The 25554-nt window shown below is 33.7% G+C and overlaps 1 long non-coding RNA gene across 1 annotated transcript; it reads right to left on the bottom strand.

Annotated features, from left to right (window-relative positions):
* Positions 1-1013: 1013 nt before the first annotated feature.
* LOC111551794 lies at positions 1014-25554 on the bottom strand. The gene is made up of 5 exons (XR_002734464.1): positions 25477-25554; positions 6643-6668; positions 5680-5817; positions 4367-4426; positions 1014-1489 (listed from the first exon to the last, which is right to left on the bottom strand). It is a non-coding gene; the product is annotated as an uncharacterized LOC111551794 (long non-coding RNA).

The raw sequence follows: 25554 nt of genomic DNA, 5'->3' as shown, positions 1-25554 counted from the left end.
AGTTATATTAGTCAGATCCAAAAGAGCAAACATAGTTTTATCAATGAATATATTCCTTCTGATGCTAGAAACATGTTTCTTTGTTCCTGCACAAAATATGTATTTTATTGTATAATATTGACATGGCCCTTAATAGCAGAATCAGAAATTGAGTTATATACTCTATTACCACTCCTGAGGTAATATGTTGAGTATATCGAATTTACATTACCAAAAACAAAAGTTTAAATGTACTGTGGCTATTCTATTAGTTAAACTCCCTTTTTCTCTGATCTATATTCAGGTAACTTCTTTATTATTTGTATCTACCTGTTTCGACTAAATTTAATAAAAGTTTACAACTGAATACAGCACATAGTGCAGGTTAGTCTTTCATTCAGCATTTGATAAAGTTAATAAAATAAACAGTTGCTATTACACTGCAAAGTTGATTACTAGGGAGTAATTAATTAACTACCAACACTCTACAAAGGCCCATAAGAGAGTTGGCAAATTTGCAGATTTCTGAGTGCTTCAGCAATGCTTAGGTTCAAAGAGATATTAAAATGCTGCAACCCCTGATTTCATTTGGACTGTCCTTGGAAAGACTCCAACAAATTGACTAAAAACCCTACCACAGGAAGTCAGACATGCTCTATAGTCTGAGGAACAGAGTAACATTTTTGCTGAATAGAGCACTTACGGCTTTTCGTAAAAACATGATTCTCTAATACACATGTAATAATGCATAATCTATCAATATGTGCATAAGAAAGCTTTTCAAATTTCAGCATCCTACATGGTCTCAGCTGTGGGAGACAATAATGCACTTGTAAAATGGATGATGACATAAAGCCCTGTGTATATTTCAAGTAAGACAAGAAGGTATTTATATAGTCGATGATGTTTGCTATTGCAATAATGGTATTTTTTCAATGCCCCACGCGAGTACTATTGAGTATATGATTCCCTTGAAGCCTTTTCTTGTGTTATAAAGACTATTGCAGGACTTACTTTAACACTTACAATAATTGGAAATTATAAAGGAAATACATTCTGAAAGTTTTATTAAATAAACAGTACAAGCCACTCTATGTTGAAACCTATTTTTCCATAATTGGCACTGAATGAGTGATGTCATTGGTACATAATTTGCAAAGGATGAATTTCATCTTGAGAATGATTTGGTTTTCCTTTGATAGAATCCATATTGAATGTGATGCCGTAAAATGAGTCATTCAGTGGGGCCCGGACAAGTGCCTGTTCTAAAACAATTACGTTTTAGGATTGTTTAAAATGTGGACCTTCACAGCACATACACTTTTTTGCTCTAAAACTTCTGTATTAGTCTATAATTTAGGTAATTGTAACATTCCATGAAAGATGAGAGAATAAAATGAAACAAATACAATACAACAAAAATGTGTAGGGAGAGACTCTGCAAATCAGCTCCTGTCATCTTTCATCTTCAGGCAGTGCTCTTGATCTCAGCCAGAGGCCAAAAAATGATCTTTAGGGAGTGTAGAGATATGAAGCAGAGTGAATAGTGTCCATTCAACCCTGCTTTATTACTTGACTAAGGTTGTGAATTTCAAATAACAAAGTACAAATTTTAAATGTTGCTTTTTGATAAATTGTTTAAATGACTATGTGGGTCAGGCATGGTGACTCATTCCTGTAATGCCAGCAATTTGGGAGGCCGAGGCCGGCGGATCAACTGAGGTCAGGCATTCGAGACCAGCCTGGCCAACATGGTGAAACCCTGTTTCTACTGAAAATACACAAATTAGCAGGGTGTGATGGCGGGCGCCTGTAATCCCAGCTACTCGGGAGGCTAAGACAGGAAAATCACTTGAACCCGGGAGGTAAAGGTTGCAGTGAGCCGAGATCGTGCCATTGCACTCTAGCCTGGGCCACAGAGCTAGACTCTATCTCAGAAAAAGAAAGAAAGAAAGAAAAAGTCTACGTGAAAGTGTGGGCCAGGTGCGGTGGCTCACGCCTGTAATCCCAGCACTTTGGGAGGCCGAGGCAGGCGAACTGCTTGAGGTCAGAAGTTCGAGACCAGTCTGGCCAATATGGCGAAACCCCATCTCTACTACAAATACAAAAATTAGCCGGGTGTGGTGGTGGGCACATGTAATCCCAACTATCCAGGAGGCTGAGGCAGGAGAGCCACTGGAACCTGGGAGGCAGAGGCCGGCAGTGAGCCGAGATTGTGCCACTGCACTCCGGCCTGGGTGACAGAGCAAGACGCCATCTCAAAAACAAAAATAAAAAGAAAAGAAAGAGTGTGCTAGTGTGTGTGTATGTGTATGTGTGTGTATGTGTTGAAGTGGAGGTTTCTGTTCATTGGTACATCATACACAAACGTAAAGTTTTAGAACAATAATCATCTATATATTCAAAGTGAATTTGATAAGCATTTGTTACTGAAATGATTGCTAAATATAATAGATGGGGTGATTGAGTTATATCCACAAATATATTCTCATTAGGGATTCATCAATTCATAAGAGATGAAGGATATGTTGTGGAGTCAGTATTTGGTTCCACTTCGTGCCATCATATTTCTTGATTGTCCTTTTACAACACAATGCCTTTCAAAGAATTGTAGTTTTCTTCTTTTAATATAGTTCCCTTTAGTTTTCCTAGTTAAGATTCTGTTGCCCTGTCTTTAATTTCATAAAAGTAAATGAAAATTTCTGCTCTCTTAATAGATTATTTTTATGCATAATCTACTTCTGTAGTTTTTGTACTATTATTATCTAATAGGATCCACATCTTATGAAATTACTTTGTCTTTACCAACTCCATTTTGAAGGAATGTATTTCATTATATTTTAGTAAAACTATTTTTTTGAATGTGATTTTTTCCTTCACATTATGTGTCAATCAACCCTATTTTATAACAGCTTTTTAGCTTTGCATCAAATTGCCTACTGGCTGCCAGGAAAATAATAAGCCTTACCAGAGGGTTCAAAACTGACTAAGTTTAAGGTGAAAAAATGCACTGTATCCAAAAATGCACTGTGTCCTCAGATGTCCTCTGTGTTTAGCTCTATAACTATTCTTTTTCTATTTTGCTCAGTTACTACTTTTCCTTCTTTTGTTCCTAGCTATAAAATTTCCCCAAAGATTTGTGTCCCACCCTCTATCTCTTTCTCTTTTCTCCCTAATGTCAAGAGATCCAATATTTTCTAACTGTAGACATGCTAATGGTTAAAAACAATTCTGGGTATTTTTCATGCTCCCTGGGGGATATGAGTGATACTATATTTGGGCATATAGAGTATTGATTCTTGTAACTGCATACAATCCACATTTAACATCCTCTATATCAAAGTATATGCATAGATTAAATGAAATTGAATGAAATAATCCTCATTTGCTTGCACAATTTAGTTTTCAGATAAGTGAAATTAAACATCAGAGTCATATATTCTCTCAAGAGTTAAGTTACTTATTTGCATTACACATATTTAACTACTATTAAGCTTGTATAAAGTTTAAGAAATAAAAATGAACAACAAAAAAGAGTTTAAAAATTAGTAAAACACTGAATGTTATAGAATTCCCTCATATATTTGAGCAAAAATTAGCATAAACATATTATGAAAGCATTACAGTTTTAGTGGTAATTTATAAATTTACAATTTTGCATGATATCAAATTATAAAATTTCTCCATTAAGGCTTGCTTAATGGTAAGTGAAAGAGAGAAACAGTTAAGCCAGGTATTACAAAAATAATTCGAGACGTTTAATTCATTCAAGTGTAGTGACTTTATCATTTTTAGAAAAATTTAACTTTAGTCTCTAGAAAAATAACTATCATCAACTGCTGTGTCATCATGGTACATTATGAAGTAAAGTAGAAATGGCCTTTCATTTTCTTGGGGCCAACTCCCAGACTTAAATGCTTCAGAAATTAGGATAAATGATCATTTTGAAGGGAGAAATTTCCCTTTGCAAAAGATGCATTCAAAGCTTTCTTATAGATATTACTTGCTTTGAAAACGAAGTGTCTGATGAAGCTTGTCTGTAATTAGAAAACATTAGATAAACTCTTCCTATTGTAGAAACATATTGGAACAACTATTTCACAGTAAATCAGAATTTCACTATCAAGATCAGAATTTCACTATCAAGTTATGTGATAATCTCTTCTGTATTACTCAGTAAATCATGAAGTGTGACAATAAGGACACTCAATAAGCTCCTAAGAACTGCATAATAAATCATGAAATTTCACAGTACGTTGCACAATAAGCTCCACTGTATTAGTCTCTAAATCATGGGCTTCCACAAAAAGTTATATAAATAATTTCTTTCGTCTTTACCATGTCTACTATTATTATGGGACATTCATCAGTTAAGGATAAAACTTACCAATAAATGGAAGTCTTTCACTGTAGCCATGTGTTATTGAGAAAAATAGGTATAATTTGTCTGAAATAGAAGGAAAAGCTATTGAGTTTTATAAATGTGAGTAAATAATAAAATTAATTCCAGCAACAATGTTAGCTTATGAGTGATATAGAATTCATTTATAGTAGATACTGTATTTTAAAACTCTTTAAAATTAGTTAATATTTACTTTTTGTAACAAATAACATATATAAATATATTAAATATAATTATTGACAAGGGAAAGATATAAGTATCTAAAATAGAGTGAGTAACCACAACTGTAGTTCATTTTTATTGTGTGTATATGTGAAGAACGAGAAAGAGAGATGCTTATATGCAATAATCTAAAATGTTTGTTTAATCTTGATGATCGCAACATGTAATTAAGCTTTTAATAAATTGAAAATTTGCTGGATACAATGGTATGTGCCTGAAGTCCCAGCTAATCAAGGGGCTGAGGTGGGAGGATAGCTTGAATCCAGGAGTTCCAATCAATGAAATATAGTGAGACTTTACGTCTAACAAAAGTCGAAAATAATTTGAAAATTTATTTGAGAGAAATGTCTTATGTGAAATAGAAGTTAAATAACCACTGAATTAGGATTCCATTGCTTAAATGATAGGTAACTAAATGTAATTAACTATATTATTTAAATGTCAATTCATTTTTAAAATTACCTTTAGAAACATCTATTAATAATTTTTCAAGAAAATATTTTGAGAAAATAACAAAAGTAAGCAAATTTAGCATAAACATGGGACTTCCCAACTAAATACTACTTAGGACTATTTTATCTTTGTAATGGAAAAAAAGCCAAAATATATTTTAAAAATGTTAAATGCAGGTAATTTAAGAAAATAAGGCTTATACAAAAAATAAGATTTGTTCATAATTCTATACCTAGAATTAGAAAATCCTGTGACCCCAAATACGATAAGGCAGATGTTCCTATAATGATGACAACTAGGATTCTATGTGAAGAATAGCAGGACAAGAAAGTTCTTACTGCAAATGTCAACATCACTGGGGAGAGAGTTCTATGGAATTTAGGTCCTACTTTCCTGCTTTCCTGGGGAAAATTTAGGGAGGTTTTTTTTTTTTTTTTTTTTGAGACGGAGTCTGGCTCTGTTGCCCAGGCAGGAGTGCAGTGGCGTGATCTCCGCTCACTGCAAGCTCCGCCTCCCAGGGTCACGCCATTCTCTTGCTTCAACCTCCCGAGTAGGTGGGACAACAGGCGCCCGTCTCCACGCCCAGCTTATTTTTTGTATTTTTAGTAGAGACAGGGTATCACCATGTTAGCCAGGATAGTCTTGATATCCTGACCTTGTGATCCCCTCGTTTCGGCCTCCCAAAGTGCTGGGATTACAGGCTGAGCCACCGCACCCGGCCAGGGAGTATTATTTTTAAAGTAGTTTTGAACTACTGCCCCCTTAAACAGAAACACACACATAAACACAGATACATTGTTGAGTTATGATACACTACACAAATTCTCCATGTTGATAAGCCACTGAAAATAGGAATTCTGAAGAAATTCAGATATCATCCAAGAAGAATCACCCCACCACATCCATTGCAAGCTAAAGTCTTTGATAAGAAGACGTCCCAGATCTGAAAACATTTTACCCTGAGCCCAGTTATTGTTGAATAAAGTGAATTAACAATAGTTACTTTTTTTTTCTTTCTTCCCTACATCAAATATTTAAGGTTTCTCATCTCTTTTTATTTTCCCTCTTGTTTTCCTTTAAATTGCTTGATGTTAAAAGAGCTCAATTTAGTGGGATCATGTAAGCCCCATAGAAGATTGAAATCGACTTTAATTATTCTAAATATCTCAGTTTAAAAGCTTCTTTCAATAATTCTTAAATATTGTCAATTGACCCTGAGTTCGAGATAACTGTTTTTATGCAGATAATCAGCATAAATGAATTAATATTTCATCTCCAATTCTGCTCATTATATTAAAGGAAAGGCCAGTAACTACTTTTGACACCTATAATCTTTACATCTTTTGTTTTTTTTATTTAAAAATTAATCTGCTTGTATCATAAAGATAAATAAATATATAGTAGAGTTACAGGGAACGATGACATCTTGTTTTCATTTACTGATACTGGATAAGTTTTTAAAACACAGAAGTTTTAGGAATTCCCTGCTCAGAAATAAAGCAACACATTCTAAATTACAAATGAAAACACTGGTTGAATTTGCATGTAAAACTGTACATATGTAAGTTGAAATAAAATTCGGTTACCTTTAAAATTATATTTTCTAAAATCCCTAAGGAATATAGGAAAAGCTAATATAAGCAGAATATAAACTTGTTATTAATCATTACTACAATGTTTGAAAAGCTTTGAAACATTTAAATAAAGCCCACTGCATATTCATCTAGTATTAATATACATAAACCATAAAATACCTAAATCTTTAAGTCAACACAAAAACTCTAAGTAGATGCCTTATTAGTTCACATAGGTGATATTAAAATCTAGAAAGTAATCATTAAACTCAGCATGAGTGGATGTCAAGAATATTAATGAAGAAAATGGCATAATTATTATTCTCAAAGTCCCACATGTAATATTTCTATTTTAGCAAAACTAGAAAAGGTGTCAAAACTACAAGCTTAGAATTTTGAAAGATTTTTTTTTTCAAAATGTGTGGAACATTGCAGCATTTAAAAAAAAATTAAACAAAGCTCCTTATTCAAAATAAATATTTTGTCATTTGTATTTAGTTTCAATATTTCATTCAGTATAATTAATCATTATAATTCAATCCATACACATCTGCTTCTAGCCAAGATAGATTAGCTCCATTTCCCCTAGGTGATTCCTCTTACAAGTAGAAGACCCAGCACATAGCATAATAATATAGTCAAGAAGACTGAAAGTTTCAAAGAGGTAGGTAAACCTCATAAAAAAGGACATAGGAGCTTGAGGAATGACACAGTGTTGTATTCCCTAGGTTTTCTCTTTCTCTCCCATTTTTCCTACACAGAGCATCATAAAGGTCTCTGTCCTAGAACCAATAGGCATAAAACAAACAAACAAACAAACAAAAAAGCTCCAAAAAAGTATGACAAAAAAGCTCCATATTTCTATACTATGCACTGCTTTTTAGCCAAGATGTGGGAAAATGGTGGCATCACCACAGGCCTTTTTTGGCAACACTGATCCAACTGTAGCCAAGCACCAACATAACAATCATACCCTATTCATGGTTTTCGTGCCAAGAATAAAGTAGATATTCAACCTCATCCAGTTGCTTGGCAGAAGGAGACAGGATGGCTTCTCCTACTGTGGGGTGCTAGCAAACTGAATGGGGGCTGATCTTCTTGAGAAAGAAAATGGTGCTCCAACTTAATGCCAGGGTAGTGTCACTGGAATACAGTTAGTGATGTGATGAACGTCTGTAACAGGCCAAGTTAACCTTGCATGCTGCCCAGAAAATCCAATGCACTGGGAACAGCAGGTATTGCACCAAACAGGTTTAATTAGCACAAGGCCAGCCAAGCAGATTAATGGGATATTTATCTCAAAATCTTTCTCTTGGAAAGTTCAGAGGCTAGGACTTTAAATAATTATTTGGTGGGCAGGAAATGAAGAAATGGGTGCTGCTTATTGGTTGGAGATGAAATCATAGGAATGTCCAAATGGTCTTCATGTGCTGAGAGTTTCTAAGAGGGGGTTCCAAGACAGGTTGAGCCAGTTTCCTGGTATGAATCATGGGTCTGGAAAGAGTCAGTTGGTTTCCAGAATGCAAAAATCTGAAAAATACCTCAAATACCAATATTTAAGTTCTGACAACAGTGTCATTTTCTATAGGAGCAACTGGGGAAGTTACAAATTCTGTGACCTCCATCTATGTGATTCTCAAGCAGTAAGTGATTATAGAAAGGCAAGATAGAGGACAATGACCAGTTACCATTTTACTATGCCTACATTTTAGCAGAATTCAGGGCACTCCCATAATCCTATTCTTGTGAACTTTCATTAGTCTTACAAAGATGGTTTTGGTCCCTGAGCAAGAAGGTAGTTGGTTTTGGAAAACGACTATCATCTTTGTTTTAAAATTAACAAAGGCATTTAGCTTGTGAGGTTAAAAGCAAGATGGAGTCAGTTAGATTAGATTTCTCTCACTGAGATAATTTTTGCATAGGTGGTTTTACCTCCAGCCCCACTTTATAACAATGAGACCTAATAAAGCATTGCAAGCAAGGGCTAATTACCACTCCACTTCGCTGTACCCTTGCATATTGTTGGCAGGCACTAACAGTGAGCTAAAACTCATCCAGTTGGCATCATCAAGACTGAACTCAAGACTCAAGGCTATAGGACTGAGGGCCAGTCAGAACGCCACTTGTTTTCAACCCTGTAGTCAACTGATTGCAATCCTCTACCCCTACCCAGAGGGAGCTGATCCTCTACCCCTACTCAGCAGCAAAAAAAGTAGAATAAGAAAATGGAAGATAGGTCTAGAAGACACTTTAGTTTCATCAACCTCCTGTGGTGACAATGAAATCAGCAGAGAGCTGAACTTCTGCCTCTACCCTACTGCAAGAAATAAATGATCAACATAATGAAATAACAGGATCTAATTGCTCTATGTAGAACACGTTAGCCAACTATTTTTTAGTGCTCATAAAACATTCATCAAAGATAGAAAATATTATATTCCATAAAACTATAACTAAATTTAAAGAAGTTAAAAATTTATAGCATTTTTTTCTAACCACAATGGAATCAAACTAGATTTCAAAAACACAGAAATCCTTGGAAATTTTCTAAAATATTAGAAATTCAATAATACATTTCTAAATAATATATGGATCAAAGAGGTAGTCTCCAAGGAAATTTAATAATATACATAGGACTGAATGAAAATAATAATACAGCAAATCAAAATAACTGGGATGCAGTTAAAACAGTGCTGAGAGGAAAATGTATATCATTAAATGTTTACATTTTAAACCACAAAAACTCTCAAATCAATCATATAAGTTTCATCCTCAAGAAACTAGAAAGAAAAGAGTAAAATAAACTGAAAAAAGTAAAATAATAATGTTTGATCAGAAATCAGTGAAACTGAAAAAAATATAAACCAGCAGAGGAACAAAAACACTGCTTCTCTGACATAAAATAAAATTTATAAAACTTCAGCAGGAACAGCAATAAAAAGAGAAGACATAATTTAACACGTCAAGTATGAAATAGAGATATCACTGTAGACACTGCATTTAATAAAAGGATAATAAGTGAATATGAGGAGTAACTTTACATGCATAATTTCAACAACTCAGAAGAATGGATCAATTTCTTGAAAACTAAAATCTACCAAAACTTAGCCAAGATGTAATGAACAATGTAAACAGTTCTGTAACTATTGAAGCTGTTAAATTTATAAGTGAAATCTGTTTAAAAAATTGCCAGAGTAAGATTATTTCACTGCTGAATTCTATCAAACAAATAAAGAATAATTAACTATGCTCCTTTTTTTATAGTCTGTTGTAAGGGAACACTTCCCTACTATTTTGTAAAGTTACTGTGACTCTGATACCAAACCTAAACAAAGATGATATTTTTAAAAAGAAAAAAATAACAGGAGAACAATGTCATCTGTAAACATAGATGATAAAACCATCAACAAAATATTAGCAAATCTTATCCAGAACTGTGCAAAAAGCAGTATACTCCATGACCAAACGAACTTTATTCAAATCATGCAAGACTTTTTTAACATTTGAAAACTGATGAAATCTTCATAAAATTGGCTGAAGAAAAAAATCAGAGTAATGTTACCGTTTTACACAGTACAAATTTCCACATCCATTCAGAATGATTTTTTGTTTAATTAGAAATAGAGGGAAACCTCTTTGACTTGATGTAGTGCATCTACAGAACACCCACAGCTGACATTATACTTAATAGTGAAGGTCAAATGATGTTTTTCTCTTTTTTTTTTTGATGTATCTTAACTTATTTAATAAGTATTTATTCATACTTATTCCCAATGTTTTGCTATCATAAACAATGGTACAATAAACATTCATGTACATATATTTTTGTTTTCTTCCATGAGTGTTTTCATGAGATAAAAGTGGAATTCTGGGTGTAAGATATGAAACATTTTTGGAACAATGAAATTTTCCATTGGTATTACTTAATTGCCCTCCAAAAGATAGCACTAATACCCTCCCCAAAAGATTGGCTGCTTATTTTCCCACATCCTCTTTAGTGCTAAAAGCTATTAGTGTTTCAATGTTCTGTTTGGTCTGGAATGAAAAAAAAATTTTACTTGTTTTAATTTGCCTTTGTTTAATTGCTAATGTGACTGAGGATTTTTTTTTTTATTGTTATACTTTAACTTCTAGGGTACATGTGCATAACGTGCAGGTTTGTTACATATGTATACTTGTGCCATGTTGGTGTGCTGCACCCATCAACTCGTCAGCACCCATCAATACGTCATTTATATCAGGTATAGCTCCCAATGCAATCCCTCCTCCCTCCCCCCCCCATGATAGGCCCCGATGTGTGATGTTCCCCTTCCCGAGTACAAGTGATGTCATTGTTCAGTTCCCACCTATGAGCGAGAACATGCGGTGTTTGGTTTTCTGTTCTTGTGATAGTTTGCTAAGAATGATGGTTTCCAGCTGCATCCATGTCCCTACAAAGGACGCAAACTCATCCTTTTTTATGGCTGCATAATATTCCTTGGTGTATATGTGCCACATTTTCTTAATCCAGTCTGTCACAGATGGACATTTGGGTTGATTCCAAGACTTTGCTATTGTGAATAGTGCCGCAATAAACATACGTGTGCATATGTCTTTATAGCAGCATGATTTATAATCCTTTGGGTATATACCCAGTAGTGGGATGGCTGGGTCATATGGTACATCTAGATCTAGATCCTTGAGGAATCGCCATACTGTTTTCCAGAATGGTTGAACTAGTTTACAATCCCACCAACAGTGTAAAAGTGTTCCTATTTCTCCACATCCTCTCCAGTACCTGTTGTTTCCTGACTTTTGAATGATTGCCATTCTAACTGGTGTGAGATGGTATCTCATTGTGGTTTTGATTTGCATTTCTCTGATGGCCAGTGATGATGAGCATTTTTTCATGTGTCTGTTGGCTGTATGAATGTCTTCTTTTGAGAAATGTCTGTTCATATCCTTTGCCCACTTTTTGATGGGGTTGTTTGGTTTTTTCTTGTAAATTTGTTTGAGTTCTTTGTAGATTCTGGATATTAGCCCTTTGTCAGAGGAGTAGATTGCAAACCATTCAGAATTGCTTCAGGGAGAATAAAATACCTAGGAATCCAACTTACAAGGGATGTAAAGGACCTCTTCAAGGAGAACTACAAACCACTGCTCGGTGAAATAAAAGAGGACACTAACAAATGGAAGAACATACCATGCTCATGGATAGGAAGAATCAATATCGTGAAAATGCCCATACTGCCCAAAGTTATTTATAGATTCAATGCCATCCCCATTAAGCTACCAATGAGTTTCTTCACAGAATTGGAAAAAACTGCTTTAAAGTTCATATGGAACCAAAAAAGAGCCCGCATTGCCAAGACAATCCTAAGTCAAAAGAACAAAGCTGGAGGCATCACGCTACCTGACTTCAAACTATACTACAAGGCTACAGTAACCAAAACAGCATGGTACTGGTACCAAAACAGAGATATAGACCAATGGAGCAGAACAGAAATAATACCACACATCTGCAGCCATCTGATCTTTGACAAACCTGAGAGAAACAAGAAATGGGGAAAGGACTCCCTATTTAATAAATGGTGCTGGGAAAATTGGCTAGCCATAAGTAGAAAGCTGAAACTGGATCCTTTCCTTATTCCTTATACGAAAATTAATTCAAGATGGATTAGAGACGTAAATGTTAGACCTAATACCATAAAAACCCTAGAAGAAAACCTAGGTAATACCATTCAGGACATAGGCATGGGCAAGGACTTCATGTCTAAAACACCAAAAGCAATGGCAGCAAAAGCCAAAATTGACAAATGGGATATGATTAAACTAAAGAGCTTCTGCACAGCAAAAGAAACTACCATCAGAGTGAACAGGCAACCTACAGAATGGGAGAAAATTTTTGCAAATGGTGTTTTTCTAAGACTGGGAACAAGGCAAGGGCGCTTGCTTTTGCAACATTTCTTCAACATAATACTGGAAGATCATTCCACTGTAAGAAGGGAAAAAAAGGAAAAAATAAATGCATACAGATTGAAAGAAATAAAACTTTTTTTCAGATGACATGATTGTCTATGTAGAAAATCCCAAGGGTGACACACGCACGTGCACACACACACACACTCTCACACACATGCACACACACAATCTCCTAGAATGAATACAAGAGTTAAGTCATAGGATATAAGAGCAATTGTATAAAAATATATACAATTGATTAAAAAATACAGTTGCTACATAAATTGATATATGAATATAAATTAATTTTATTTCTATATGCTTACAACAGACAAGTGAAAATTGAAATTAAAAGTGCAACATTATTTACTAGTGTTTCAAAGAAAGTAGTTAGCTCTATACTTAACCAAATATATATAGTATTTATAGGCTAAAAGTTAAATTATAAAATCATGATGAAATAAACCAAAGCAGCCCTAAATAGATAAATATAGGGTATAAATGGGTAGGAAAACCAAAATAATTTATAGGTTCCTATATCTGTCCATCAAAATATCAGTGATGCTTTATAAAGCACAGAGAAGCTCATTCTAAAATTTACATGAAACAGCACAGAACAGAGGATAGCTAAAATTATCTTGAAAAAGAAGTGGTATCAATTGCTCTGTCAGATGTTAAGTCTTACTGTGAATGTACAATTTGTAAAAGAAAGTGGTATTCATGAAGTAGAAGGCTCAGATCCATGAAACAGGAGCAAGAACCATGAGAACAGAGAATCCAGAAAGAGTTTCAAAAAATTAGACCAACAGATTTTTAACAATAGTGTAAAAATGATCCAATGGAAGAAGGAGAAACTTTTCAGTACATAGTAGTGGAGTAATTGGATATCCATAAGTACAAAATATTTTACAAAAGAACCTTTACCTAAAACTCACATATTTTATAAAAAAATCAACTAAAACTAGGATCATGAGCCTAATTTAAAACACAAATCTCAAAAACTTCTTAGAAAAAATAAAATAGTAAAGAAAACATCTATGGCTGAGACATAGGGCTAGGTGAAGAGTTCTTGGTCTTAACACTAAAAACACAATCCATAAAATAAAAATTGATAAACTGGACATCCACAAAATGAAAAATTGTATTTTTCCTGCGAAAACTCATGGAAGAGAAAGAAAATCGAAGCTATAGACTTAAAGAAAATATTTTCAATCCATATATCCAACAAACGTATTTCATCTAAAATATATAACACACTCAAAACTCAACAGTATAAAACCAAATCGTCCAATTAGAAAATGGGCAATAGATGAAGAGACATTTTCCAAATAGTGCCTACAGTTGATAATAAGCATATAAAAAAGATGTTCAACATCATTAACCATTAGGGAAAGGCAAATTAAAGCAATAGTGATATATCACTACACACTTAGAATGAGGAAATTCAAATAGGATTAACATCAAATGTTCATGAGCATATGAAGTAACTAGCTCAACCACGCTGACATTGCTAGCCAGAATGTAAAACAGACCAGTCACCTGGAAAAGGTTGTGGCAATTTCTTACATAACTAAACATTTGTTTATAATATATTCCGGGAATTGTACTCTGGGGCATTTAATTCAGAAAAATGAACACTTATATTAATAAAGCTTGAAAGTAAATATTATAAGCACCTTTGTTCGTAACAGCCAAAAATTGGAAATAATTCCAATATCCTTCAATACATGAATAGTTGAACATACTGTGGTATATCTGTACTATAAAATAATACTCAGTGATAAAAAGTAGTAAAAATGAGATAGCAATTTAGATAATGCTAAAATAATTATTCTGAGTGAAAATGCTAATCTCGAAAGGTTGCATACTGTACAATTGCATCTATATTACATTCATGGAATAATAAAAATACAGAGATTCAAAGCAGGTTAGTTATTGCCAGGGATTAGGAAGCAGAGGTTAGAAGTGGCTAAGATTACAAAAGGAGATCCTTATGATGCAGCTGTCTTGTATATTGACTGTGAGGGGGTGATAAAACAAATCTGCAGATGGGACAAAATTGCATAGAACTAAGGTCACATACACACATATCCATGCACACACATGCAAGAATGCATGTAAATCTGGTGAAATCTGAATAAAATGGATGGACCAGGTCGATGTCAATTTTCTGGTTTTGATATACTGCTGCAATGCAATCCTACAGGTTACCACTATAGGATACTGGGTGAAAGGTATATAGATTTTCTCTCAGTATTAGTTTTTCTAACTGAAGGGAAATCTATAATTATGTCAAAAATAAATAAATAAATCCATCCAGTGTTGACACAAATGTAATGGATAATAAAATCATGTAATTTTTAATGTTTGATGGGATATTGCTTAACGCTAAGAAAATCATTTTTGTTTACCTACTTTTATGAAAAATATATGCCCTTGAGAAGAATTTCTCACATTCCTATGCCATCAGCTCATACGAAAGGTAGCAAGTGATGCAAACTAATGTGTGAATTGCCATAAAACAATAACTGAAATATTTAAATCAAATAAAAATTTGTTACAACAAATAAGATTATTGGTAGGGAACTGATTTCAAAGATATTTTGCTTCTATTCCAGAGTTGAACTGCCCCTTAGAGCAGTGATTACATTTTAATAGTTTTTCTAGCCTTTATTATGTAAATATTACATATTATATTAATATATATATTCTTATTTAGATAATTACTTAAAAATAAATTCAGTTTTCAATTACTTTAGGATAAACTGGTGAAAATAGTCCCCTGTACATATTATGTGCCATGGTTTTCAACCCTGCCTCTAAACCAATAACCTTAGTTTATTCTATATTTGAACATCATATTTCATTTATCTGCTGCATTTTTGTTCTTCAAAAATTACTATTGTTCTATTTAGTGCTAATTTCACTTTTTTCTCTAAAATATTTTAGGGATTGATGTGTATTTAAAACCTTGTCATGATTATGTGAGGTGAATGACTTATAGTGTTATCTTTTCTTGAAAATCAATTTTATCTTCCTGTTGACTGCATTTTATGCATTCTTTCCTCTCATCCTAAAAAAAGTTCTGAAATGAAGCCAACTTATAATGAGATGTCCTCTGAAGTAATCAAATATTACACTGAGAGTCATCCATCACAGAAGGCCTACAAGTTTCTGTTACCTATATCCTTGGAAAATGTGAATTAAGTAATTACAAATAAAAAGTTGACAATATCATTTATGCTGTTTCATTGTGTTAACTTATATGGCTGGTTGGCAACTCTGAAGCTGCACCAGAGACAGGGGAATGCCATATTTTTGTATTATTTTGTGAATGAGTGACTCAAAATTTGAGGTCAATATTGTGCTTCAAATATAAATGACATACCTTATGTGGAATGTAAGAGCAAAATCATATGTCCAGATTACGTATATTTCCGTTTTATTTTGGGTGAGGTCAGTTTGATCAATATACATAGCTGAGCTTTAAATATAGAATGGAATCAAGAAATTCGGTTTAGTAAAAAGAAGTTTTAAAGAGAACAAGATGTTCAATTCTACATTAATCATAGATTACATCAAAAGTCATTAAATGGCAACAGCTAAGACAGAAAAATATCTTAGCTAATTCTTTGTTTTAAATATATTCTATAATTTATATTTCATTACTCTTTTACTGTAAATTGGAAGGTAAAATATATGTTTCTGTGTGATGTGAGCATGTGTGTGTAGAAGTCAACTGTGCTTTGTCAATAAAACACCACGTAGTAATTTTAAATAGGGTTTTCTTTCTGATGAGCTCTACAGTCATCACCATTATATGCAAAATATGAAAGTAGTAAATAATATAAAATAAACCATTATGTGTCTGGGTACGGTGGGTCATGCCTGTTATCCCAGCACTTTGGGATGCCAAGGTGGGAGAATCACTTGAGGTCAGGAGTTCGAGACCAGCCTGACCAACATGGTGAAACCCATCTCTACCAAAAATACAAAAATAAGCCAGGTGTCATTGTGGGTACCTGTAAGCTGCTTGGGAGGCTGAGGCATAAGAATCAGTTGAACCCAGGACACGGAGGTTGCCATAAGCCAAGATTGCGCCAATGCACTCCAGCCTGGGAGACAGAATGAGACCCTGTCTCAAAATAAATAAATAACCAACCAACCCATTATGCTTTCTTAAAGGGCACATAAAACATTTCTCTTAAAAGTGAAAATATACTGTAGTTATAATAAAAATTTATGTGTCTTTTGTCCACATGTTTGTACCATGGTCCTCAAACCTTTCAGAATATCTAGCCCATGTATCAATTCTAAGATGAAAGAAAAAATTTTGTGAATGAATATTGGGTACAGAAAGTAATTATGCAGTTGGGGTTATCAGCCCAATTCAGTGAACCTACACATGAAATAACATAGGTAGCTCAAGTGACTTAAGAAAATTCCTTCCCACCAACAGTGTATAAGCATTTCCTTTCTTCTGCAGCCTCACCAGCATTTGTTGTTATTTGACTTTGTAGTAATAGCCATTCTGACGGGTGTGAGATGGCATCTCATTGTGGTTTTGATTTGCATTTCTCTGATGATTAGTAATGCTGAGCATTTTTTATATGTTTGTTGGCCATTTGTATGTCTTCTTTTGAGAATTATCTGTTCATAATTTTTGCCCATTTTTAATGGAGTTATTTGTTTTTTTGCTTGCTGATTTAAGTTCCCTAGAGAGTCTAGATATTAGGCCATTGTCAGAGGCATAGTTTGCAAATATCTTCTCTCATTCTGTAGGTTATCTGTTTGCTCTATTAATCGTTCATTTTCCTGGGAAGGAGCTATTAATTTAATTAGGTCCCACTAGTCTAGTTTTGTTTTCACTGCAATGGCTTTTGGGAACTTAGCAAAAAAAAAACTTTTGCCAAGCTTGATGTTGAGAAGAGTATTTCCTATTTTTGTCTTCCAGGATTTTTATAGTTTGAAGTCTTACATTTAAATTTTTAATACATTTTGAGTTAATTTTTATATATTGTGAAATGTAGGGGTCTGGCTTCAATCTTCTGCATATGGCTAGCCATCTATCCCAGCACCATTTTTTTAATGAGGTGTCCTTTCTCCATTGCTTGTCTTTGTTGACCTTGTTGAAGATCAGATGATTTTAAGTGTATGGCTTTCTTTCAGAGTTTTCTATTTTGTTCCATTGGTCTATGGGTCTGTTTTTGTACCAGTACTGTGATAATTTGGTTAATTTAACCTTATAGTATAATTTGAAGACAGATTGTCTGATGCCTTCAGCTTTGCTCTTTCGCTTAGGATTACTTTGTTTGGGCTCTATTTTGTTTCTATATAAATTTTAGAATTTTTTTTTTCTAATTCTGTGAAGATGTTGGTAGTTCGATTGGAATAGCACTGAATTGATAAATTACTTTGTGCATTATGGACATTTAAAAAATATTGATTCTTCCAATCAATAGTGGAATGTTTTTCCATTTATTTGTATAATTTCTGATTTCTTTCAGCAGTGTGTTGCAGTTCTCCTTGTAGAGATCTTTCACCTCTTTTGTTAGATATATTTCTAGGTATTTCTCTTTTTTGTGGTTATTGTAAGTGGGATTGTGTTCTTGGTTTCACTCAGTATGGACATAGTTGGTGCATAGAAATGCTACTGATTTTATACATTCATTTTATATCCTAAAACTTTATTAAAGTTGTTTATCAATTCTGGGAGTCTTTTGGCAGTCTTTAGGATTTCCTAGGTTTAGAATTATATCATCAATGAGGAAAGATAGTTTTACTTCTTTTTTTTCCCCTATTTTCGTGCCTTTTATTTATTTCTCTTGCCTGATTGCTCTGACTATGACTTCTAGAACTACGTTGAATAGGAGTTGTGAGCATGGGCATCCTTGTCTTGTTCCAGTTCTCAAAGGGGATAGTTCGAACTTTCGCTTAGTCAGTATGATGTTGGCTGTAGGTTTGTCACAAATGGCTCTTATTATCTTGAGGCATATTTTCAATGCCCGGTCTTTTGAGAATTTTTATCATGCATCTTATCGAAAGCTTTCTCTGCATCTATTGAGATGATCTTATGGTTTCTATTTTTGATTCTGTTTATGTGGTGAATCACATTTGTTGATTCCTGGATGTTGAACCAGCCTTGCATCTGAGGGACAAAACCTACTTGATCATGGTGTATGAACTTCTTGATATGCTGCTGGATTTGATTTACTGGTGTTTTGTTGAGGATTTTTGCATCTATGTTCATTTGAAATATTGGTCTGAAGTTTTCTTTTACTGTTGAGTCTCTGCCAGATTTTGGTAACAGGCTGATGCTGGCTATACAGAATGGGTGAGGGAAGAGCTCATTCTGCTCAATTTTTTAGATTAGTTTTAGTAGGATTGGTACCAGTTCTTCTTTGTGTGTCTGATAGAATTCAGCAGTGAATCCATCCTCCAGAACTCTTTTGCTTGACAAGTTCTTTATTAGTCATTCAGTTTCAGAAGTTGCAGTCTGGAGATTTCTCAAAGAACTTCAAACAGGGCTAACGTTTAACCCAGCAATGACATTACTAGATATATACATCCCCCCAAAAAATAAATCATGTTACTTAAAAAACATATGCATTTGTATGTTCATCACTGTGCTATTAACAATAGCAAAGACATGGAATTAATCCAAGTGTCCATCAATGGTAGGTCGGATAAAGAAAATGTGGTACATATAAACCATGGAATACTACACAGCCATAAAAAAGAATAAAATTATGTCCTTTGCAGCAACATGGATAGAGCCGTAATCCTAAGCAAATTAATACAGGACTACCCAACTAAATACCGTATGTTCTCATTTATAACTGAGAGCTAAACATTCAGAACATATGGGCATAACTATAGAAACAATAGACACTGTGAATTACTAGAGGGTGGAGTGAGGGGAGTTGGGTTTATGAACTACCTAGCAGGTACTAAGCTCAATACCAGGGTGACCAGATCTGTACTCCAAACCTTAGCATTATGCAGTATCCCCATGTAAACAATCTGCACATGTATGCCCTGTATCTAAAATAAAATTTGAATTTTTTTCAAGAAAGAAAATTCAAATGATTTACCTCCTCCAAAAAATTCCACCTTCAGCCAATTGTACCTCAATTTCTTTTCTTTTCTATTTTTCTTTTTTTTTGAGAGGGAGTCTTGCTAGGTCACCCAGACCAGAGTGCAGTGGCGCCATCTCGGCTCACTGCAAGCTCCGCCCCCCAGGTTCCCGCCATTCTCCTGCCTCAGCCTCCCGAGTAGCTGGGACTACAGGTGCCTGCCACCACGCCCGGCCCATTTTTTGTATTTCTAGTAGAGATGGGGTTTCACCATGTTAGCCAGGATGGTCTTGATTTCTGGACCTCATGATCCGCCCACCTCGGCCTCCCCAAGTGCAGGGATTACAGGCGTGAGTCACCGCGCCCGGCCGATTTTACCTCAATTTCACAGTGGAATTTATATGTTTATTAAACTTAGGCACCTCCTTGGCTATATAAATCTTTCCAGTACAATGCAAATACCAGATTGTTAGCATACATTAAACATATAAGGGCTCCTTGGGAATAGGCAGGACCCCTGGTTGTGGTAGGAAGGTAAAGGGGCTCCAAGTTAATTCATGGGACTCCCTGTGTGCAGAAAAGGGTCTAAGTGCTGATCAATGTCCTAAGACAAGATTGGCCCCATTTTTGAATAATAAAAAAATACAAGTCTGTGTTCTGCTTGGTGTGCAAAAGAGCACGTTGATGCATTTTCTCATTCATTTGATCAGCCTAGACTTGGTCTACAATTAAACTAATAAACTACTATTAAATGAATTCTGAAAATAATACTGGAGAATATGTATAGTTTTATGTAGAAAAAGTAAATTAAGAAATTAATTCTTCTAATTTTTCTGTGAATTTTTAATTTATTTTCACTTAAAAATGAGACTGGCCAACTACCCTATGATTGGAATTTTAGGCAATTAATTTTACTAAAGGAAGGTAGATTGCACATAACAAGAACTGAATACTTACGATACAAATAAAATTATTTAAATATGTTATATTCACATATAACACAGGAAATTTAAAACAAATATGAGTGTATGTTCCGATTGGTGTGCGAAAGGACAAGTTGATGCATTTCCACACGCATTTGATCAATTATTACCAATCTTTGAATAGACAGACTGAAGGGAGGTATTTTTTAAAAACCTTGTTAGATAAATTTGGTCTGTACACATATTTCACTAACAATGTAGTTCTTAAATTACATTGCCTTAATAATATATTATATAAATGAGAAATTAAAATAATACCCTCAAAACAGCATCTTTTGTAATGTTTGAATCTATAGGTTAAAGTAATATTATGCCAAAATTTAAACTAAGCATTTTAGATGGCCCCAAGGTACCAGTGTACCAACAAAAATTATCACATTGGAAGATACTAGATTTGACCTCATACAGATGTTTAAGAGATATCCTTAAAGAAGACTCCTGATAAATCACAAGGAACAGAAAGGATATTTCTGCTCACCTCATTTCTAGGCTGATCTTTTGTGATTTTACAGCCACCCACGGTAACAATTTGCAGTCTTATACTCACCTTCCTTATGCTGAAAACATGTTTGCCCCCTTCATGTGTGTTAATGTGCCTGAAATCCCCAAATTGGATGGAAGTAAATGGGCACTTTCAATATCACTTTTCATCTTGGGATAAGAGTTTATCACAGTCTTGTGGAAACTTTTGATAACAGTTTACTTAAGTAGACACAATAATCAGCAGTTAAAGCATTGTCTTATTGGGAAATGGGAAAGACCAAGAAGTAGGTGATATAAAAATCGGATTGTTTGGTTTTCCTTTTCTCTCCCTCTTAGCTCCTAGAATGAATGCTCTTATAGCTCAGACATCTCCTTTTTTAAGACAAATTTTGACTGTACTGAGACCAGGGCTTATCAGTTTTTGTATCCAAAGAAATCTTTATATTTATAAATCAATGCTATAGGTTAAAGGCAGCTTTCTATAACTGTGGGTTAGCACTCTTAAAGTGTTATCCAAATTCCTATTCTACAGGAATGAGAATTTACATTTTATCTGTGTCTCCCAAGATTGCCACAATGGTGACCTCACTTGTGTCTAGTAATTTTATTTATTACTAAATTTAGCACATTAGAAACAGGAAATTTTGAACTTTTCTTTGGAGTTAGCAACTTTGTGACTTCCATTTGCTTAAGCATTCGTTACATGCTCTCATGCCTTCATCTCGTTTAATAAACTAATTCGTAAATTTTAAATTTCATGCCACTCTGTATAGCATGATAAAATCTCATGCTGTCCCTCCCTTTAGTCGTCCTCATCCCATGCTCCTGTCAGAGGCATTTTATCATCTGACGTCAACACAAGAAGGATGAGTAGAGTACAACAAGATATTTTGAGAGAGAGACCACATTTACATAATTTTCTACAGCATATTGTTGCAATTGTTATATTTTATTGTCAGTTATTGTTGTTAATCTCTTATTATGCCTGGTGTATTAGTTAAACTTTATTATAGGTATGCATGTGTAGGGGAATAATGGCATCTATAGGGTTTGGCACTATGCACAGTTTCAGACAATCCCTGGGGGTCTTGGAGCATATCACTCATGGATAAGGGCAGATTACTGCATATTATGCTACATAATTATTACTCAGAAGTAAATATTATATTACATATGTTTTTACTTGACTCTTTTAAATGTTCTGTTGTGAAATAAGAATATGGAAAACTACATGGAATCAAACCATACAATTTAGCCAATAATTATGAAGCAAACATCCGAGTAAATACTATTTATGTCCAGAGCTTGCCTTCACCTTCCTGTCAGTTATAACTCGTCCCTCCTCTCTTAAGCTAGTCACTATAATGGATATATTTTTCCTGTGTAGCTCACTTTTAAGCACAATTAACACCTGTAGAAATGTGCTTTCAAATAATATATATAAATATGAATTGCAAATTAAACTCTAGCAAGCTATTATAAACTAAATTACTACTATCACATCTTTTTATAAGCTAAGCAAATTATAGGGAAAAGTATTATTTATCCCAATTGAACCATGATGAAATTGAAATTGTTCTCCATAAAATATCATAATTTACAGAGTTGTAAATTTTAGAACCAGTTCTGACACCCAGTCTTCATGCCTCTTTCACTCCTTTCTTTTTTTTCCTGACAAAATAGAAAGACAATGTTGTAAAAAGAAACTGCATTAAGAATACAAAGGCATTCTTGGTTCTCTTCCAAGGTCAGCTGTCATCTTTGCTTTGTGTGCTGGGTAAATCACTTAAATTTTTTTTGTATAGAAATAAATATAAAATTAAATGATAGACATTAAACTACCTCATAAATTAAGTGACTGTGAAAACTGTGACTGTTATTTTTTCTCTTAAACAGAAATTCTAGTCATGGGACAACATAATTATTAAACATAATAATGATTATGGTGATAACTATCATTTATGGATTGCTTATTGTCAAGCATGCTAAGTACTGTATATACAGTTTATGATTTATCCTTATTGACTTAAAATCAAGAATGAAATCGAAATCCACTCCATCTAGATTCCTCACTTTTATCAGTTCTCCTGAATCATTAGCTGAATACCTCTATAGCTGTTATCTATATTTATTCATCTATGTATCTAGCTACCTATACATGTGAATACACAAACCTATACAATAAAATAGGAAAAACATTTTACAGTTTAGTTTTTGATTAAGATAATTATATACATTGTATATGTGCCTATAAATGTGATTTTTAGTGTGAAAAACATTCTAAATTATTTGTTAAATCAAATACTTGAACTATTTTAAAAGTTAATAATTGTTCAATATGTGAATACATTTAAGAACCAAAAGAAATGAAAACATTTTAACTTAAATGATGTGTCAGTAAACCTATTTATTAAACTAATATCACATAATAGTTTTATAGTTGACAATCTCTTTAGAAAAGCATGTGATAACCAGTAATTTAGTCAAGATTTCAATAAAAAGCATATTCCTTTCATTAATATGTTTATAGAATGTCTAATATTGATAAGGATCATCTATGTAGAATTGTATGTAAAAGGACTTATGTTTTATTTTACCAAAATAAAATACTGTTTCAAAGGTACTGTTATGATTTGGCTGTGTCTCCACCCAAATCTCATCTTGAATTGTAGTTCTCAGAATTCACATGTGTTGTGAGAAGGACCTGGTGGGAGAAACTTGAATCATGGGGGTGGTTTCACCCATACTGTTCTCATGGTAGTGAATAAGTATCATGAGAACTGATGGTTTTATAAGGGGTTTCCACTTTCACTGCTCTCTCATTCTCTCTTTGCCGGCTGCCATGTAAGACATGCCTTTCACCTTCCACCATGATTGTGAGGCCTCCCTAGAACCTGAAACTGTGAGTCCATTAAACCTCTTTTTCTTTATAAATTACACAGTCTCGAGTATGTCTTTATCAACAGCATGAAAACGGGCTAATACAGGTATTATTCAAAATCAGTAATTATTTCAATTACTTACATAATTGACTAAGTTAGTTGAATTTATGTGATATTTAAACAGCTTGATAGTTTTTATTTGAGCTAGTTTATCTGCTAGTATTTTTATGTTTTTATGTATTTCATCATAACTGTGTTTTTCTCCTTTCTTCTTTTTCTTCCTGTCTCCCTTCCTTCTTTTCCTCTTTTACGCCGTCCCTTCGTTCATGTGGACAGAATATGGTGATCAAATTTAATTTCAATTTTAATTGATAATTGTTAGAATTAGTTAAGATTCAATAATATTACAGTAATTTAGCCCAGTGTTTACCAATATTGGGCTATGTAGCAGATAACTATGTTAGCAAATAAATCTGTGACATTAATTAGCTCTTAAAATCAATAAAATTTTAGGAAAGTCATTTCCTGAAACAGTAATTCAAATTAGGAAAAAAACGCAATATCCCCCTCCCTTACTTTTCTGCTATATTTGAACTTCCGTTGCATTCTGCCCTCATTCATAACTAGATAAAATAAATGTAATTAATTATTGCTAGCTTTATTATTAGAGAGTTAAATAGAAGAACTGATGGGGAAAAAATTAACAGCACACTGTACCACTATTTACTGTTTCATCCTTGGGATTTTGGGTAACTCATTATTTCTACATTTAAAACTTCCCAAGCCATTTTTCTAACAACCTTGACCAGCAGACTTGAGGTAGGTAACCTGCTTTAAATTGCTTTGCATAACTCATGTAGAAATATTCTCAATGCGTCCAGTTGCATTATGTATTTATAAGCTCTAGTGCTCTACCATGAACTTTGAATTAACACAACTATAGAAATGAACTGATAATGCCCCTAATTTCTTAAACTATGCCTCTCATTTCAAGACTTTCCCATCAATGCTTTTAGAAAAAGATACAATGTCTCTGATTTTTATTCACATTTTCCTAGAATAGGAACACAATATACACTTATCTTTATTTTCAACGTCTCTTAATATTAAAAAGTAAAACATTTGACATTTGTATGCTACTTTAATTTTTACAATATGGCCAGAGTTTTCTAATATGTACTTTAAGGTGTCTCCAAGTTACAGGTCTACAAATTAACACGAACAAAAATATTCAACAATATTTCCCTGAAGAAACCATTTAATCATGGTAATGCAATCAAACCTGCTAACTCGTGTAAGCCCACATATTTATTATAACTATTTAATTTTAGAAATCAACAACCCTCATGAACATTAAAAGTGTCATCCACGCACTTTTAACAACTACATTTTAATGCCATAAGCATCAAGTGTTTGAAAGAAATCACCATAAGGTAGATTTTATGAATTTTCAATGGACTATATGCTTCGTCAAATGCACACCTCAAAAATATGTGACATTCTTTCTGTCCTACTACCACTCATATAAATAATCTTTTGTCAAATGTGTGGTGTCCCATC

This window comes from Piliocolobus tephrosceles, chromosome X (genome assembly GCF_002776525.5).
Source record: "Piliocolobus tephrosceles isolate RC106 chromosome X, ASM277652v3, whole genome shotgun sequence".
In the NCBI taxonomy this organism is placed as follows: Eukaryota; Metazoa; Chordata; class Mammalia; order Primates; family Cercopithecidae; genus Piliocolobus; species Piliocolobus tephrosceles.
The sequence above is the reverse complement of the archived record's forward strand: the minus strand, read 5'-3'. Positions and strand labels throughout refer to the sequence as shown.